Below are 18558 nucleotides of genomic sequence, written 5' to 3'. Positions count from 1 at the left end.
TATATATATATATATATGATAATGCTTAGGAAATGAATGTAAACTAATTTTAAAAATTGTTTCAGAAAAAAATAACTAATTAATTTTTTTTAAAAAGAATTGTAGTGTGGTCACCCACCCTGGGGGGGGTGATTTCTCTCTCTCTCTCTCTCTCTCTCTCTCTCTCTGTTGCGTGTACACACCCTGTAGCAAAAATTTAAAAAGAAAAAGAAAAGCACGTAGACACTAAAAGGGCTCAGGTCATCTTTGTTCTCGTTCCGATGAACTCCTGGCAGCCCCATGCTACCACGAGGACACGTTAAACCTTGTGTTTTTTTCTTTCTGACCTGCCTGTCTGGGTGAAATGTCCAGTCTTCGTATTCCCCTTGGCTCAATGACAGTGCAAATCATCCGAGAAGCCGGCACTCCCAGTGCTCACCAACCCTGCTTGACCAGGCCCTGATGGCAGCAGGCCTTGTAGAGATTTCAGATCCCAGACAACTCAGGAACAGCGTGTCATTGCTGTCACTCCCACTGCAGAAACCCGAGCCTCTTCACTAGGGCTCGCTTAGCCACTGCCGCTGCGCTGCTTGCTGCTCAGGGTACTCTGCAGACTGGTTGACTCTTGCCACGGAGCACAGCAGGAGCAGCCGGAAGCCTCCTGTTATTTCCATCCATCAATCTCAGGACTCATCAGTCAGTGCGAGTTCCACTCCAGAGCAACCAGCACGAAGCACTGAATAATAGGGGCAACTCCACAGAGAGGGGAGATGAAAGAATACAGGATTTTTAAAAGCCAGCTTCACTCTCCTAAGGAAAAGGTCACATCAGTAAGTGGAGGAAGAAATGGCTAAAGTAAAGTTGGAATCCCTGTTGGTATAAGAAAGAGATGGCTGGGAAGGCAATCAAATCCCTCACTGCTTGGGAAATAAAATTTCTACAAGTTGTAAGAGGCCAGAAGCTGATATAAGACTGGAATCAGGGCAGGCCCCATACCATGGTGGTGAACTGCTCTACATGGAAAACTAGATTCCATATGGCCAACCGCAGTTCAAATTTGAGTCCCTGTGACTTGAAAAACATGCTGAGCCTGTGTGCGTGCACAGCCCAAATCCCAAATGGAATGGAAACGTGAAAGAAAAGGGATTGTGGCATGGCCATGCTCCATTGGGGGGTTCTCTCTTTCTCTCATACGCACACACGTGCATGATCACATATGCTCACAAGGCTAGATTTCAGCAGAAACACCAAACACAAGAGGCAAGAACACTCCTGCTTGAGTTCTTAAATCCTATCCCTGATGGGTGCTGCTTCATGCTTAACCAACACAAAGTCCAGAGTCACTTTCTTCTGAATATACTTTAAGAGATACTCCGAGAGGGGCCAGCAGATGACATGGTGGTTAAGGGTGTTGGACTCCCACATGGCCGACTCTGGTTTGAGTCCTGGACCTGATGCCTTGCTTTCTTACTTTCCCTCTCTCACTCTGCCCCTCTCTGGTCAAATTAAAACAAAAAATAAATAAATAAAGTTAAATAAAATAGTTCTTCTTTTTTTAAAATTATTTTCCAGTTTGATCAGAGAGAGAGGGAAAGGGAGAAAGCACGCTATTAGGTCCAGGACCCAAACTACAGTCAGCCACGCGGGAGTCCAGCGCCCTTAACTGCCATGTCATCTGCCAGCCCCAAAATAAAATAATTCTTAAAGAAAGAAAGAAAGAGAGAGAGCGATTCAGAGAGCCCACGGGAGAAGCTCTGAGGAGTTTGAGAGTAAGAGGAAGCCAGTGTCAGAGTAGAAATGCCCCTCTCCTTCAGCTATCCCATCAAAAATCTATGGGATCTGGGGAACCAGCAGTTAGCGTAATGGCTATGTTGCTGGACTCCCACATAGTCAACCGCGGTTCGCGTCCTGGACCTGGTGGCTTAAAACTCACGCTAGGCGCATGTGCGTGCGTGCCCAAGATCCCAAGAGGAGAATGCAGGAGAAGGGATTGCAGCGTGACCATCCCCCCCTGGGGGGTGATTTCTCGCTTTCTGTCTCTATGTCTCTCTCTGTCTGTCTGGCGAGCGCACGCGCCCTATAGCAAAAAACCTCTCAAAAAAAAAAAAAATCTATGGGATCTGGTCCCCACAATCACTAGGGTGAGTCTCTGTAGCCTCCACACCTGAGGCTAAGGAGGCTGACGTTCTTAGGCACAGCTTCTGTATTCCCACTCCATTAGGACCTCAATTAAACAAGCAGTAAAATTCAGACACTAGCATGGCTCCCAAGATCCAGAGTGCTCCAGAGTTGGTGGTGACACCTAGAACTTGAGAGTCACTGATGCATCCCCTCAGGGCTTCCTGGAACCTGCAAGGGCAGGCAGGGGTCGGCACAGGTGTCACGGCTGACCTGCATCAACAACACGCTGCCAGCTGGGGACCAGCCATGCACCTTTCCTCTGGGTCTTAGTCCTCCCGATGGTCAATGGTAAAGGCTGTGTAGGACAAACCCCACAGCCTTCTGATCTTCCATAGTTCACAATGTATCAGAGGCACCGACAGGAGAGGGAACTGTCATGTTTCCTGTATGCTCCATCCATAAAACCGAACTTTAAACACAACCTAGTCAGGAGAGAGCACAGCCCAGTCTCAGTGGCACAGTCAGTAGCATAGTGAACTGCGGTGCTCGAAGATACATGGCCGACTATGGGTTCAGATCCCTGGTCAACTGGAAACACAGTGGGCATGCACCTGTGTGCTTAAGATCCTGACAAGCTAGAGAGCTGAGGGGAGGGGTCATGGGATGATGAAACCCTGTCGAGGGTGGTTTTCTCTCTCTCTCTCTCTCTCTCTCTCTCTCTCTCTCATGAATGAGCATGCACTCTCTATCAGGAACAAAATATAAACTTTTTCTTAAAATGTTTGCTGGTGGGCGTGTGCACTCACTGGAGAGATGATTTGAAGAGGGAGGGCCAGGTGGATGAGCAGCCCTAAGATGGACTAGTGGCCCATCTCTGCTCAGATTGTTATTGGTGCGCCCTCACCTCCTCTGTCTCTGGCCTGGCCTGCTTCCTCAACCTAACTTAAAGAAGAAAATAAAGTGGGCTGGAGAAGAAAATAAATTATTTTCTACTGAGATAGCAATTCTAAGCAGTGACTCCAGATGGTAGAATTTACTGTGCACCCAGAGGGAGGACATTTGGTAAGTAAACAAAAAGATGAATGTTAGATTTTTTTTTATGTAAGCAAATTAACATCATCTTGCCTGTTGAATCGATTATGAAATATTAGTATTGACAGAGGAAGGTCTAATGTATTTTCCTACTATAGATGAGGACCCGAAGGCTCAGGGCTGGAAAGTGACACACAACTGAGTTCTAGGAGAGCTAAGAACCAAGGTCTTCAGGATATACAAGTCTGCCCCCTAGAGTTTAGTTCTACAATTAACCTTAAATCAAGGAGGTCACAACACTGTCCTATAATACATCACTATTGTCTTAGCTTGGGCTGCTGTAATGAAATACGACAGACTGTAATGAAATACAACAGAAATGTATTGATCGTTCACACAGTTCTGGAGGCTGGGAAATCAAAAATCAAGATGTCCACAGACCTGAAGTCTGGTGAGGGCTCTCTTCCTGGCTTAAAGACATGTAGCTTCATCCTTACATGAAGAGAACTCTCTTGCCTCTTTGCCTTTTAATGAGGATATTAATTACATCACAAGGGGCTCTACCCTCAATGACCTAATCTAACCCTAATCATCTCCAAAGGCCTTCCCTCTAACTGTCATCACACAGTGTGTGTGGGTGGGGGTGAAGGGAATTAGGACTATAACATATGCATCTGGGGATTTAGGGAGGGGAGGGAAGGAGTCACAATAGTCCACAGAAACAACAAATCACAAATAAATAACTTTCTGTTTAAAATACACTATCTTTTCATTCTTTTTATTAAGAGAGATTTTTGCTACAGTATGTGTATGCTCACCAGAGGGACAGAGAGAGAAAGTGAGAAATCACCTGGCTACACCACAGTCCCTTCTCCTCCACTCTCCTCTCAGGATTTTGGACATGCACACACACATGCCTGGCATGAGTTTTAAGCCACCAAGTCCAGGACTTGAACCCTGGTTGACTAAGTGGGAGTCCAATGACATAACCATTACACCATTTGTGGTCCCAACACTATCTTTTTCATTCTAAGAACCTTGGATTGCAGCTCTATTACAAACCTATCTACCAGGCCAGAAGGTGGCATGGTGGTTGAGGTGCTAGACTCCCAAATGGGTAACCATGTTTCAAGACCCAGACTTGGTGGCTTACTTTCTTATTTTTCCCCTTTCTGTCTCTCTCTGGTGAACACATATGCCCTACAGCAAATTTTAAAAATAATAATAATTAATAAAATTACATAATTTTTAAAAATTAAAAACCTACCTACCTGTTTGGGAGAATGGAAACCTTTTCCCACACTGCTTCCTGATCCTCCATCCTGTCAAACACAGGAACAGTTCCCTCAAGCACTCCATCCAAGTGTACCAGGACAAAAGTTACCTCACGCTCAGAGACAACTGTCCAGACTCTTGTTCCATGATGCTAATATGGCCAAGATATTTGTAACACAGGTCAGAGGAAAAGGGACTTTAGGGGAAGTCTCAGAGGTCATCTTGGTTGGGGGTTTTGATGTCAAATTACACTGCTGGCTACAGTGACCCATTAGGCATCATATCACACTCCGCCTTGGTCCTTGAATGGCCCCGCCATTAATGTGCAGACCATCCGGTCCTACCTCCCTTTCATACTTGGCAACTGATATGTACCAAGGGCTATTCCAGAAGCAAGCCCTTCAATGGGACTTCAAAAAACTTGTGGAGAATGTCGTAAAAGTATGCATTTATTTTGATGCAGAAATTTGAAGATTTTTCATAATATGCATTTTCCCTCAACTTTGTTAAGACCCCTCATACAAGAATGAATAAGACTGACAATACCCAATGCGTCTAGCCAATATCCACTTCTGGGGAAACAGTCAAATCCCAGTAAATGAGTAAACGAGATAATTTCAGAATATGATGAGGGTTATAGAAAAAATTAACAGAGCACTGTGACAGTGACCATGACCATCCCTATGATGTCCTAGGGGCCAAAGAGACAGAGAGAAGGAAAGTGAGAAATCCTCCCCCAGCAGGGGTAGCAACAACACAATCCCTTCTTCTCCATTCTCTTCTTGGGATTTCTGGCACGCATGCACACACATCTGGCACGATTTTTAAGCCAATAAGGCAAGGAGACAAACTACAGTCAACCATAAGACCGCCAGCCTCCTAACTACCATACCACCGTTGGCCCTTTTCATTTTTAAATATATTTCTCTCACCAAAGAGAGACAGAGAGGGAAAGTGATAAAACATCCCAGACATGAGAAATAGTCATACCCATCCATTCTCCTCTATTTCTCCTTCCCTTCAGGATTTCGGTCAAGCACACACATGCACCCAATGTGTTTCTGAAGTCAGCAGGCCCAGGTCTCCAACCACCCAGTTTGCCACTTGGGATTCAGTCACCAGGACACTAGCCTGAGCACAGATTTTTTTTTTAAATTTTTTGCCTTAGAGTGCATGTACTCATCAAAGAGAGAGACAGAGACAGTGAGAGGGAAAGTGAGAAATCACCACCGGGGGATGGCCATGTCGCAATCCCTTCTCCATTCTCCTCCTGAGATCTTGGACAAGCACGCACACATGCCCTGCATGAGTTTCAAGCTGCTGAGTTCAGGACTCGAACTGCGGCCGGCCATGTGGGAGTCCAGTGACGTAACCACTCCTCCATCTGCTGGCCCCAGCACAGAAGATTTTTAGGGCAGTGAAAATACTCTGTATGATACTACAATTATCATTCACCAAAAGTCGTAGAACGTGTAGCACCAGGAGTGAACCGTGATGTCAACTATGGACTCTGAGTGGTAATGACGTGCCAGCATGGGCTTATCAACTAAACAGTATACCACTTTGGTGGGGAATGGGAATAATGGAGAAATTGGGAGGAGTGGCGAGGTGTATAAGAACTCTGTACTTGCTGCTCAATTTTGCTGTGACTCTAAAACTTCGCTCAAAGAATAAAGTGTGTCAATTGAAAACAAAACAAAATAACCATAAAAAACAGGCTTCAAACCCAGGAAGTTTGCCTCCAAACCCCCAAACACCATACTATACTATCTCTTAACTTATAATGGAAGGAGAAATCTAACTTGTGATAGAAGTTTAAGAGAGAAAAAATAAATAAAGTGAAACAAGGAGATGACTGGGTTTTAGAATATGTTTACAGGTCAGGGTGCCAGCCCTTCCTAACTTCATTCCGAAAAACAGGCAAGTCTTACACGCTGATCAAGCCTGCTCTAACCTCCCGTGTACTGTTTGATAACGAGTACCGGACAGGCTGCGCGAGGCGGAGTCCCAGGGTGCTTTGGTGTGGAAAACAGCTGTGAGTAATCTGGGGCACTTGAGCAGAAAGCCTTATCAACTGGTCGGCCCAAGCTGGGACGACTGTATCTGCTGGTGCAGCCACGCCCCCAGCCGCCCTATTTTTAGAGAGAGACATTCTTTCCAGGGCTGTGCTTCTGATGAGGAAGCCAGCCAGACCTGTTCTAAGACACCATCAGAGACAATGAAGCCACTCCTACTCGTTTGCCTGATTTGGGGCTGATTTTCTGCAGGCTCATGGACCACTTTCCAAGGCATTTAACCAAAACATTTGTATAACTGTAGCTCACTCCTTGGCTGGGAACACCCAGCATAGTGTCACTTTATGCCGTGGGAAGGAGGACCTGCGACATTGCAAGGTACAGCTCAGAACAGAGCATCTTGCCCACAGCTCAGAGAATGTCATTGAAGGTCCATCCATCAAAAGGAAGCAGTTATCTGCACAGGAGGCCACAGGGCTAATTTATAGTTTTATGTGCCTTGGGGACGAGAGGAACTGGGGAGATGGTAATGAATCAAGAATGTATAGAGTTGGCCCAGGCAGCTTTATATTTTTCTGATACCATGCAAGGAGCCAGACAGGGCCCAGAAATGGAGAGAAACAGTGGTGACCCCGGTTCAGCTCACTTGACTATCCTCCAGGAATAATCCCAGCCCAATACCTGTTTATAACACCAGCAATGAAAACATAATATTCCCAAGAACCTTCCATGTACAAGATGCTGTAAACACATTTTATTATTATTATTTTTTTTTTGACAGATTTTTGCTATCAGGTGCATGTGTTTGCCAGAGGGACAAAAAGCAGGAAATCACCCCCCAAGGCAGAGGGCCACACCGCAGTCCCTTCTCTTCCATTCTCTTGTCAGGATTTTGGGCACACACGTATATGCAGCTGGCATGAGTGTCAAGCCTCAGGGTCTGGGGCTCAAACTGCAGTTGACCATGTGGGAGTCCATTGCCTTGACCACTATGCCACCTGCTGGCCCTGTTAAACGAATTTTCTTATTGACCTCAGGACAATCCACACAGTGAGTGTTCTTACTTCAGGTGAGTGACTAAGGGAACTGAGGCTCAGGTAAGTTAGACGAGCTGCCCTAGCCAGTCGCAGAGTCGATATTCAAACCCAGATGCTTCTAACTCCAAAACCCATGCTTTCTCTTTCAATTGCTCACGCTGGCACCCCAAGTGTCTTGGGGTTTACACAAAAGAAAAGGTGAGTAAAGGTCTTTGCTAATTCTGTGTGGCCCAGCATTTAACGAAAACAGAAACAATGTTTTTCTGAAGTACAGTTCCACTCACTTCACCCTCACCAATCTACATCTGCAGCTGAGTCATGCAGCATGTTTGGTGACACCGAAATCATCCAGTGAAAAATCCATGCCACCAAGCTTGAGAGGTTCTTTAGGGACAATCTGGCCCAAATTTCTTGTTTCCAGATGAAGGACACGAGACCAGGAGAGGTTAAAACATTTGTTCAAGGTCACACAGCAATTTTAAAAATTCAAACACAGATTTTCAGAGTCTATCCATACAACTCTAAGCAGGATTTAGCAAAGATTCAAACTGACACCTTACTGCTGGAAAGATGACTGAGAGGGACCAGCAGATGGCATAATGGTTACCTAGCTGGACTCCCACGTAGTCAACTGCAGTTCAAGTCCTGGACCTTAAAACTCACGCCAGGTGCGTGTGCATGTGTGCCCAAAATCCCAAGAGGAGAATGGAGGAAAAGGGATTGTGGCATGGCCCTCACCCCAGAGGAAGATTTCTTGCTTTCTGTCTCTCTGTTTCTTTCTGTCTCTCCGGCGAGTACAAAATAGCAAATAGCTCCCCTATAGCAAAAATCTCTCTCTCATAAAAAATGGGGGCATGGGGGAGAGAAAGATGGCTAAGAAAATACAATATTGAATCAGTTCCACTCTTCCTCCAAATATAAGTGGGAAAAGCTCTTTTTAAAAAAGAATTCTTGTTATTTAACTTTTGGGGGGGGGGTTTGGAGAGGTTTTTGCTATAGGGTGCGTGCGCTCGCCAGACAGACAGAGAGACAGAGAGACAGAAAGCGAGAAATCATCCCCCCGGGGGGGATGGCCACGCTGCAATTCCCCCTCCTCCATGCTCCTTTTGGGATCTTGGGCACGCACGCATCCGTGCCTAGCGTGAGTTTAAGCCACCGGGTTCGGGACTCGAACCGCAGTCGACTACGTGGGAGTCCAGTGACATAGCCATTACGCTAACTGCTGGTCCCACTTTATTATTATTTTTTAATTTGACAGATGGGGAAAGTGAGAAAGCAACTCTCCAGGTCCGGGACTCAAACTGTGGTTGACCATGTGGAAATTCAGTGCTCTTAATCCCCACACCACCTGCCAGCCCTGGAAAAACTTTCTAATAGAAGGAAAACAGCTTGTCCTGGGCCTCTGGAGGGTTCAGGTTAATTTGTGGTACTTCAGAGCCAGACGTCCACAGACCCCAGCTGACTCACTCAGTCTGTCCACATAATCACAGAACTGCCCTTTCACCATCCTAAATACACTTTCTGAAAGAAGCACCACTGCCTTCACGCGAAAACCGCAGCTGGTGGTTTTTCATGAACTCCTGCAGGGCCCCCTCTGCTCAAAGAGAATTCTGCTGGACATAACTTGGATCCAAGAAATCCCAAAGAGACAGAGAGGGATGAGTGAGCTCATGGTGTCAGTCCCATCCCCATTCAATTTGTCTTATGTCAGTGCCACTTCCGTGGCATGTGAGGAATGACAGGTGACAGTCAAGGAGAGACGTCAAATCTCAGACTGTGCCAGGGTCCCCTTACCTCCCCATTCTGCCCATGTTTGTGACACCAGAGCCACCCAAATCAGCCTCATGTTCTTGTTCGGTAGCCTCTCTACTCGCCAGACTCTCTGACACCTCTTTAATTCCCAAAGTTGTGTGGGTGTGCCATCAATTCCAAGAAGTCCCAAGGTGGCAGCAGTTTGATCGAAGTGGCGGGAGCTGACCACAGAATTGGGCAAATATCAGCATCCCTTAAAGAAGTCAGGTAGGAGGGTACAGGTTGCTTGGGCTACCTAGGCTCAGGCTGCCTGTGTCCAGTTCTACTCTATGTCTTTGTCTCATTCTTTCCAATTCCCCGGTCCTGGCAAGATGGAGGGCTTGCTCTTTCTCTTCTTCTTTCTCTTCCGCACCAGCAGCCCCCTGATCATGATTCAGCCAGACCCAAGCCCTGGGGTGGACACCGACATTCTCTAATTAATTTTTCATTCCTCAGTTCTTTATATTTAAATGCTTATATTTTCTTGTGTGCTATCATTTGGTTCTCTGATTCTTTCTTTGGCTATGAAAAAAAAAGAAAAAATAAATAAAAAGAAGTCAGGTAGGAGACCAGTAGGTGGCATAGCAGTTATGTCGCTGGACTCCCACATGGTTCGAGTCCTGGACCCTGTGGCTTGAAACTCACACGGAGTGCATATGCACATACCCAAGTTCCCAGGAGGAGGATGGAGGAGAAGGGATTGCGGAGTGGCCATCCCCCCAGGGGATGATTTCTCACATTCCCTCTCACTGTGTCTATCTCTCTCTCCAGTGACACACGCCCTAAGGCAAAAACCTATTTAAAAAGAAGTCCAGTGATACCAAACAAATATGGACAGAAAGTTTGGAGGAGTGGGACGCCAGAGCAGAGGGAAGTCGCAGTGGCTGCTGGGGATTTGGAAGTTGGAGGCCATCAGTCGTGAGGATGGTGGTCACCAGATCTGCACGTTCTCAGGCTGCGAGGCACGCCACATCGCCTTAAAGCTGCCAGCAGAAGAGTATTGCTAAAGGGATTCCAGCACATCCCAAAAGCAAGAAGAGCCTGGGTCTAATGGCCCAAACGCTGCTGCACCATGACCAACCGGGAACGAAGTTCAATCCCTGGAGCTCCTAAGGGCAGAGAGAGCAGCACTGCGGGCTCATCGCCAGAGGTGACTGAGCCGTGAGTCCAGTGGTTCCGTGTCAGTTCCAGGACCCCACCTGCAGAGTAACAAGGGGGGAGGCAGATCTTAACTGCATGTCCCCCATGTCCAAAATTATGAAAAGGCTGAAAATAACTCCAATAAATGCATCTCATACTGAAGAAGTCGTCTCCGAAGCAGAATCTCATGTTTCAGGTATTTCTAGAATTGTGCCTTCCCCAGAAATAACTACAAGAACCAGAAGAAGTAAGGCTAAATCTCTAACAGAGCCAGCCAGGAATCATACACAGAATGTTTCCGATGCCGAGTCCTCAGGCTGGGACAGCTCATTTTCTGCAGTTGCAGCCGGGAGAACAACCAGGTGTATGCAAAGGAAATCACGAGCATTTGCCCAGAAGAAACATGATCATATTATCTTACCAAGAAATCAAAGGCATAGCGTGAATACAGCTGTGAATTCAGAGGATTTAAGTACCAGAGTGACTTCTGATTTATAAGAAAAATCTCTCTCAGATAAATAAGCCAAATTTTTTACAATGAAATTTATGACACTGATAGTGATTCCTCCCACAGAAATCCAGAAAAAATACCAGCAATGCAAAATCACCCATGTTTTCATGTAAGAGAGGAAAAACAGACCCATGTGGCATCCTTTAAAGAAATAAAAAAGCAGACTTTGGATGAAGAGGCCAATGGAGTAACAGATGAGGAGAAAGAAATTAATGAGGAAAGTCGCAGGTGAAGTGTCTTTCTGAGCTTCAGGGCACTAGCAGTCAGCAGTGAGCTTCTGAAAGACAATCAACTCCCCAAAAGAACAAAACGACATCAGAGCCCTCAAGTCCGAACTGTGAGGCTCTAATGAAATCATTAGCTCAAACATTTGCAGTGCTGGAAGTGGACGGATGGAATGAGGAGAGAAAGAGCACTATAAAAAAGGATTTGACAAAGTTTGGTGATGGTGACGATGAGAATGAAGACTCCACAGTATCAGTATCAGCGAAGACCACAGCGAAGGGACCGGAGATGCTGAGTGTGCTACCACACTACACAAGCCTGACATCAACACATGGCAGGACAAGGATGACTCCCCCTGACTAGTTCCCAGCAGTGATGAAAGCCAGCAGTCTGAACACAGCGAGGACGAAGAGGACTCTTGGTGTTTGGTTGAAGATAGTGGCCAAAGGCAGTCTTTAAGTGGACACTCAGGAAGTGTGTCACATGGCAAGGCGTTGTTTGTAATTGGCGCAACTCCTGGATTGAGTTCTGATAAAAATTTTTACTTGGAAGAGGCAAGTGAGGGTGCCACTGAGGGAGAGGAGGAAGAGGATGAAAAAAGTGAAGAGCCATCAGACCTTGAAAGAAGTAAAGATGAGATGAGTGATGAGGAAGATGACTTACTAAATAGCGCCAAGTCTAAACTTCTGAAGTTGACAAGCAGCAGCACAGACCCTGGTCTGAGTATCAAGCAGTTGGGTGGTTTCTGTATTAATTTCAGTGCAAACTACAGTCTAACAAGAGAACCCTAACACAGATCAAGGAGAAAAGGAATAATGAGCTTCTGCAGAAAGCCATCATCGATTTTGAAAAAAATTACTGTGTCCCACCATATAGTGAATCAAAGCATCAACTTCAGAAAAAATAAACGCAGAAAGGAGCGACAAAAAACAGCTGGTGATGGCTGGTTTGGTATGAAAGCTCTGGAACTGACAGATGAACTGAAAAACGACCTCAGAGCGCTGAAGACGAGAGCAAGCATGGGCCCAGAGAGGTTTTATAAGAAAAATGATAGCGATGGCTTCCCCAGGTACTCCCAGATGGGACCATTGTTGACAACCCGGCTGACTTCCACCATTCATGAGTTCCCACGAGGCAAAGGAAGAGGACTTTTGTGGGAGAACTGCGGGCCGATTCCAAGTTCAGGAGATACAACCACGGCTGAAAAGCAGCAAACGCAGCAGAAAAAAATTCCGAAAAAAAAAAAGTTTCATAATTAAGATTCACCAAGCAAACCATAATATTTTATATGTCCTATATACTAAAATTGTTTTGAAAACTAACACCATCACAAAAATTAATATAGACTGGCCCTGTTGATAATAGGATTTCTCTTTGGAAGAAGTTGATTTGAGAGTCACTTACATGCCCCTTACAATATAAATAGATGTGTGGGGAAAAAAAAAGAAAGTTTGGAGGAGGGGAGGAAAGAATAGACATAAAATAAGCTTTGCTGAGTTCCAGGTATTTACTGTCATTTAATCCTCATTCTAATAATATTATCATCTCCATTTGAAAAGTAGAAAGACTTCAAAGAGGTTAAGCGGGGTGGTCTGTGGCATGGTGATTAAGGTGGCTAGATCCCACGTGGCCAACTACGTGACATGACAGTCCCAGACCTTGAGGCTCGTAAACACACTGGGAACATGTGTGTGCTTGCCCAAAACCCTGAGAAAAGGGAGAAATGGAGGAGAATGGATTGTGGCATGACCATACCCCATGGGGTATTCTTTCTTGATCTCTCTCTCTCTCTCTCTCTCTCCTCTCTCTTTCTCACCCACGCACGCTCGCACACGCACAAGAGCATGCTCCTTCTGGGAAAATAAAAATAATTTAAAATAATTTTTAAAAAGAGGTTAAGTAACTTCTCCAAGGCTATGCAGTGAGGATATGGTAGAAGTAAAATTCCAACCTGGACCTGCCTAACTTTTGCGCCAAACTTACCAGATGCAGTGGCAGGCACCATGGGTTCCCTTCCTAAATTCCTTTCTTGCTCATTAAATCTAGTCGTATTGGGGCAGCAATGTGCCATCTACCATCTTCTGGAATCTGCTGGTCCTGAGGCTTCAGCTGCTTCTCAGAATTTGTTTCCACACAGAAACTGTCTTCTGCACGGCAGCAGTAAGACTGTGACCACTGTGTCTTCACCAAACACCTGCTGTTCTACGGATGGAGCCAACTTTGGTAAATTGCCCTGGGACTACACCATTTATAACCTGTACTGGAGGACTGGCAGATGAAGTAATGGTTATGTTGTTGATTCCCATTTGGTCAACCACGGTTTGAGTCCCGGTCCCAGCAACTTAAAACTCACTCTGGGTTCCTGTGTATGCATGCCCAAAATCCTGAGAGGAGAATACAGTAGAAGGGATTACAACACAGCCATTCCCCTGGGGGGTGATTTTTTACTTTTCATCTCTCTGTCTCTGTCTATCTGGCAAGTACATGCACTCTATAGCAAACATCTCTCTTTAAAAAAAAAAAAAAACTGTACTGGGAAGTGCATTGTAAGATCCACCAGAGCTGAACACCCTTCTGAAAAAAAAAAAAAAAAAACACAAGATACTTCATGGGTGATTTGTTTTGCTGAGAGTGCATGCACTCACCAGTGAGAGACAGAGAGGGAGAGGGAAAAAGCACTCCCCCAATGGGGCATGGCCTTGCCTTGATCGCCTTGATCCCTCTCCTCTACCTCTCCCTCCTTCCAGGATTTTTGGCACACATGCACATGCACCCAGCATGTTTCTCGAGCTGTCATGTCTGGGTCTCAGACCTTACGGGTGGCCATGTGGAACATGGCAGCCTTAATCTGCAGGCCTCAGAGCAGGCCCCACTTCATAAGTCATTTATAAGGCTTATAAAATTTTACAGGTCCAGGCCAGCAGGTGGCATGGTAGCTGGGATATTAGATCCTATGTGGTTCAAATCCCAGACCCGGTGGCTTGGAAAACACACCAGGCACATGCGCGTGTGGGCCCCAAATCCCAAGAAGCAAATGGAGAAGAAGGGATTGAGATGTGGCTGTCCCCTCTAGGAGTGGGGATGTGATTTCTCACTTTCCCTCTCTCTCTCAATCTCTTTAGTGAGCGCATGCACTCTATGGGGGGAAAAAAAAAAAGACAAATAAAAACCAATTTTTTCACAGGTCCAAAGTTGCTTTCACATTATCAACCCTTTACTTATCAAGAAGCTCTGGAACTATGAAGACAGCTAAAAGAAATTCATGAAAGTATAGCTGTACACAGGGTATTTCTATGCCATGCCACTCTACCTCGCTAAATTGAGAGAAAATCTTCCCTAAGATCGGGGAAATCAATTTTTATCCCAGTCGAGGAGATAAAATACTAGTTGTTGGGAGCAGCAGTTGACATGGTGGTTAAGGTGCTAGATACACCCTCATGGCCAACCACGGTTCAAGTCCCAGACCTGGTAGCTTGCTTTCTCACTTTCCCTCTCTCTCTTTCTTCTCTCTGTATCTCTCTGGTCAAATTAAAATAAATAAATGAATAAATAAAAATAAATAAATAATTCTTTTTTAAAAAAGAAAAAAATACTAGTTGTAGTATGAAAATAAATAATTCTTTTTTAAAAAAGAAAAAGATTCTAGTTGTTGTATTTATTTTATTATTACAGCCATTTATTTTCCTGGAAGAGAACTGGCTGGCATCAGTATAGCCCAGGGGTTCTTGATCTCAGGCTTACTGGTATTTGGGCCTAGAAAGTGCCTTGCCATTGCAGTGTCCACTCAGTGCACCACAGAGTGTTCCGCAGCATCCCTGGCCCTACCCACCAGAGGTTAGGAGCACCCTCTCGGCTATGACAACCAAACACGTCTTCAGACATTGCCCACTGTCCCTGGAGGGGCGACACTTGCTAGGACAAGGGCAGAGTCTGATAAATTGGAGGACCTGATTACAAGGCTGCGCTAACCTTGACAGAACCATGAAAACACTCCAGTGAAGTAAGAAGCACTGATCCACATTCCCACAGCAAATCCTGCTTTGGAAAGTAGGGAGCAGATGGTAACAAAAATGGCCTTTGGCTGTCATCACCGGCAAGCCTAATATCCAGGCCATCAAGAAACCCAGCGTCAGAGAGCGTACCCCCTCGTTGCTGGTTCCCGGGGACTGGGAAGCAGAATCCCCTCAAGACCCACTTTCCTGACCTTGGCTCCTTTCACTCACGCACAGGCTGTAAAAAGGCTGCCTCTCTCCCTTGGGCTCACTTCCCCCCGGCTTTCCACAGATGAACCGATGGAACTGCTTCAAGTTCCTGGATCATTTCACTACCGATCGACGAAGCTCCTTTTCCCACAGTAGTTGCCTTAGCACAGCAGTTGCTACTGAACAGATTCTGGCAGTTCAACACAGAAAGAGAACCTCATTAAGTCACAGACTATTTCGGGAGACTTCTCTGACACAGCTGTGGACACATCCAGGGAGCAAGCTCAGCACACATTCATAGTGGTGGGTTCAACTCCCAGGGAGGCCCTCGACCTCCTCCTCGGCATTGCGCTCTGGGAAGCCCCACCTTGGTACTTATCCTACAGGCACCCAAGCAAATGGGAGTCCTTTTCTGGGTGCTTCCAGTCCTGTGTTACTACCTCTTCTGAATACATTCTGAGTTGTTCTCAGAACCAATCTCCTTGACCCCACCAGGCCGCTCCAGGGGGCCCTACTGTGAAAGAGTGGGGGGTGTGTGGCCCACCCCTTTCTCCTCAGTGTGTGTCCTGAGTGTCAGCTCCTAATGAAAGGCAACGCTTCATGGCAACTTCTCCTTACGTTGGCAATAAGATAGGTGACAGCCCTTGCTGTGTTTGAACACATACCCTTTCCTCCAGTTGGGTTTTGGCCTCATTTTCCATTATTTGGGTTTTGGTTTTTTGGTTTTTGGTTTTTTCATGCCTAAGCACTTTATCATAGCTGTACTTTTCTAACAGGCCTTACATCCCTGTCCTTCCTTTTGGAAAAGAATGCCTTGGAACCTATTTACCTTGGTTAATAGAGCTTTTCCTTCAGAGTATCATCCCTCATTAAAGGCAAATTCAGCTTCTCTTGGGGCCAGCAGATAGTGTAATGGCTATGTCACTGGACTCCCATGTAGCCGACTGTGGTTCGCGTCCCGGACCTGGTGACTTAAACTCATGCCAGGCATGTGTGCATGTGTGCCCAAGATCCCAAGAGGAGAATGGAGGAGATAGTACTGTGGCATGGCCATCTCCCTTGGGTGGTGATTTCTCGCTTTCTGTCTCTGTCTTTCCAGCAAGCGTGCACACCCTATAACAGAAATCTATTAAAATAAAAAGAGTTATTTTATTTAACTTTATTTATCATCATTATCATTATTATTATTTTTAATTTGACTAGACAGAGCAAGAGAAAGACGGAAACTGAGAAAGCAAGCCAGCAGGTCTGGGACTTGAACCATGCTCAGCCATGTGGGAGTCCAGCTCCCCAACAATACCCCACCCTACCACCTGCCAGCCCCTGTTGGAATCTTTATTATGCAAACAGAGATAATGAAGTCTGCAGAAAGGTCTGGATGGACTGCCTATGCTTCATTCCAACAGAGCAGAAAGAACTGTCAGGGTTAGAAAAAATGGCCACCACAGAAGGCCAGGAGACAGGGAAACTGGGACCAGCAGCTGCGCTGCCTCCTGGTGGCTGCTGGCCTCTCAGCTCACATCACATTCTCGTATTCTCCTCCATTAGCCCTAGGGTGGTACAGAGGCTTTACTCACAGAGAAGGTTTGGGCCTCGCTCTGGGTGGCAGATGGATGGAGGGAAAGGCAAGCAGGGGGAGCTTTAGGAAGACTTTCTGGGCATCATGAGAATAAACTGTCCTTTGTCATTTCCCAAGTGGCAGTGATAAATATTTAAACTGCATTTCATTTATTTTTGGATGCCATATTATTCTGTGTGTGTGTGTGTGTGTGTGTGTGTGTGTATGTTAATTTGCAATGGGGCACATGTGCTCACCAGAGATGGACAAAGGGAGGGGACATGAGAGACCAACCCCAGTGGGGGAGGGGTATGCTCACACCACAGTAGCTTCACTTCCTCTTTTTTTTTGAGAGGTTTTTGCCTTAGGGTGCAGGTGCTCACCAGAGAGAGAGACAGTGAGAGGGAAAGTGAAAATCACTACCACCCCCAGGGCAATGGCCACACCGCAATCCCTTCTCCTCCATTCTCCTCCCAGGATCTTGGGCATGCACGCACACGTGCCTGGTGTGAGTTTCAAGCACCAATCTGGGACTCAAACTGTAATCTGCCATGTGGAAGTCCAACAATGTAACCCTACACCATCCGCTGGCCCCATTTCTCCTTTCTTTTTAAAGAATGATTTTATTTAACTTTATTTATTTACTTATTTTAATTTGATGAGAGAGGAACAGAGTTGGGGGGGTGAAGTGAGAAAGCAAGCCACCGATCTGGGACTTGAACCACGGTCAGCCATGTGGGAGTCCAGTGTCCTTAACCACCATGCCAGCTGTTGGCCCCCATGTGTGCATACACACACACCATCATGTTTGCCAAGCTGTTGGGTTTGGGACTCAAACCGTATAGTTGGCCATGTAGGACCTAGCTACCTGGACCACAATGCCACAGGTTGGTCCCATGTGACTTATCGGGGGCAGAGGGACTTTCCCTTAGGGCACATGCACTCACTGGAGAAAGAGAGAGGGAAAGTGAAAAATCATCCCCCAAGTGGGGATAGCCATGCCACAATCCTTTCTCCTCAGTTCTCCTCTTAGGATTTTGGGCATGCAGGCACAGGTACCCGGTGTGAATTTCAAGCTACCAGGTCAGGATTTGAACTGTGGTCAGTCATGCGAGAATCTAATACCTTAATCAACACACTACCTGTTGGCTCCCTGTATGACTATTTTAATTAAAACCACACGTAGTCAAACCAGGCTCCTAAGTTACTCAGTTTTATAAGGATTGAATAAACGTACACCTGTCTCTCACCAAACATTCAGTTCAGGGGCCTGATGACAGTGCAGCAGTAAAATTACATTCTGTGAGGCTGGCCTACATGGGAGGGTTCCAGGTTTGCATCCAGAGACTTCCCTGCATATACTGGGCATGCACACCTGCAATTGGGGCTGGCTGGGGGTGGATCATGGCATCAGGAGCCTGTGGGGTTTCTCTCACTTTCTTTCTCTCAAAAGATTTTTTTTTCTTTTGCTATAAGGTACGTGTGCTTGCTGGAGAGACAGAGAGAGAGAGAGACAGAAAATGATAAATCACCATCCCAGGGGGGTGGCCATGCTGTAATCCTTTTTCCTCCATTCTCCTCTGGGGATTTTGGGCACGTATGCATGTGTACCCAGCATGAGTTTGGTTTTTTTTTTTTTTTTTTTTTTTTTTTAGGTTTTTAAGTGTGGGTG

General features: G+C 46.0%; 1 pseudogene; it reads left to right on the top strand.

The window, feature by feature from the left end:
• Positions 1-10486: 10486 nt before the first annotated feature.
• Positions 10487-12330, top strand: LOC102484274 (deoxynucleotidyltransferase terminal-interacting protein 2 pseudogene; annotated as a pseudogene).
• The last annotated feature ends 6228 nt before the right edge of the window (positions 12331-18558 follow it).

Source organism: Tupaia chinensis, unplaced genomic scaffold (genome assembly GCF_000334495.1).
Source record: "Tupaia chinensis unplaced genomic scaffold, TupChi_1.0 Scaffold000168_1, whole genome shotgun sequence".
Classification (NCBI taxonomy): Eukaryota; Metazoa; Chordata; class Mammalia; order Scandentia; family Tupaiidae; genus Tupaia; species Tupaia belangeri.
The sequence above is the reverse complement of the archived record's forward strand: the minus strand, read 5'-3'. Positions and strand labels throughout refer to the sequence as shown.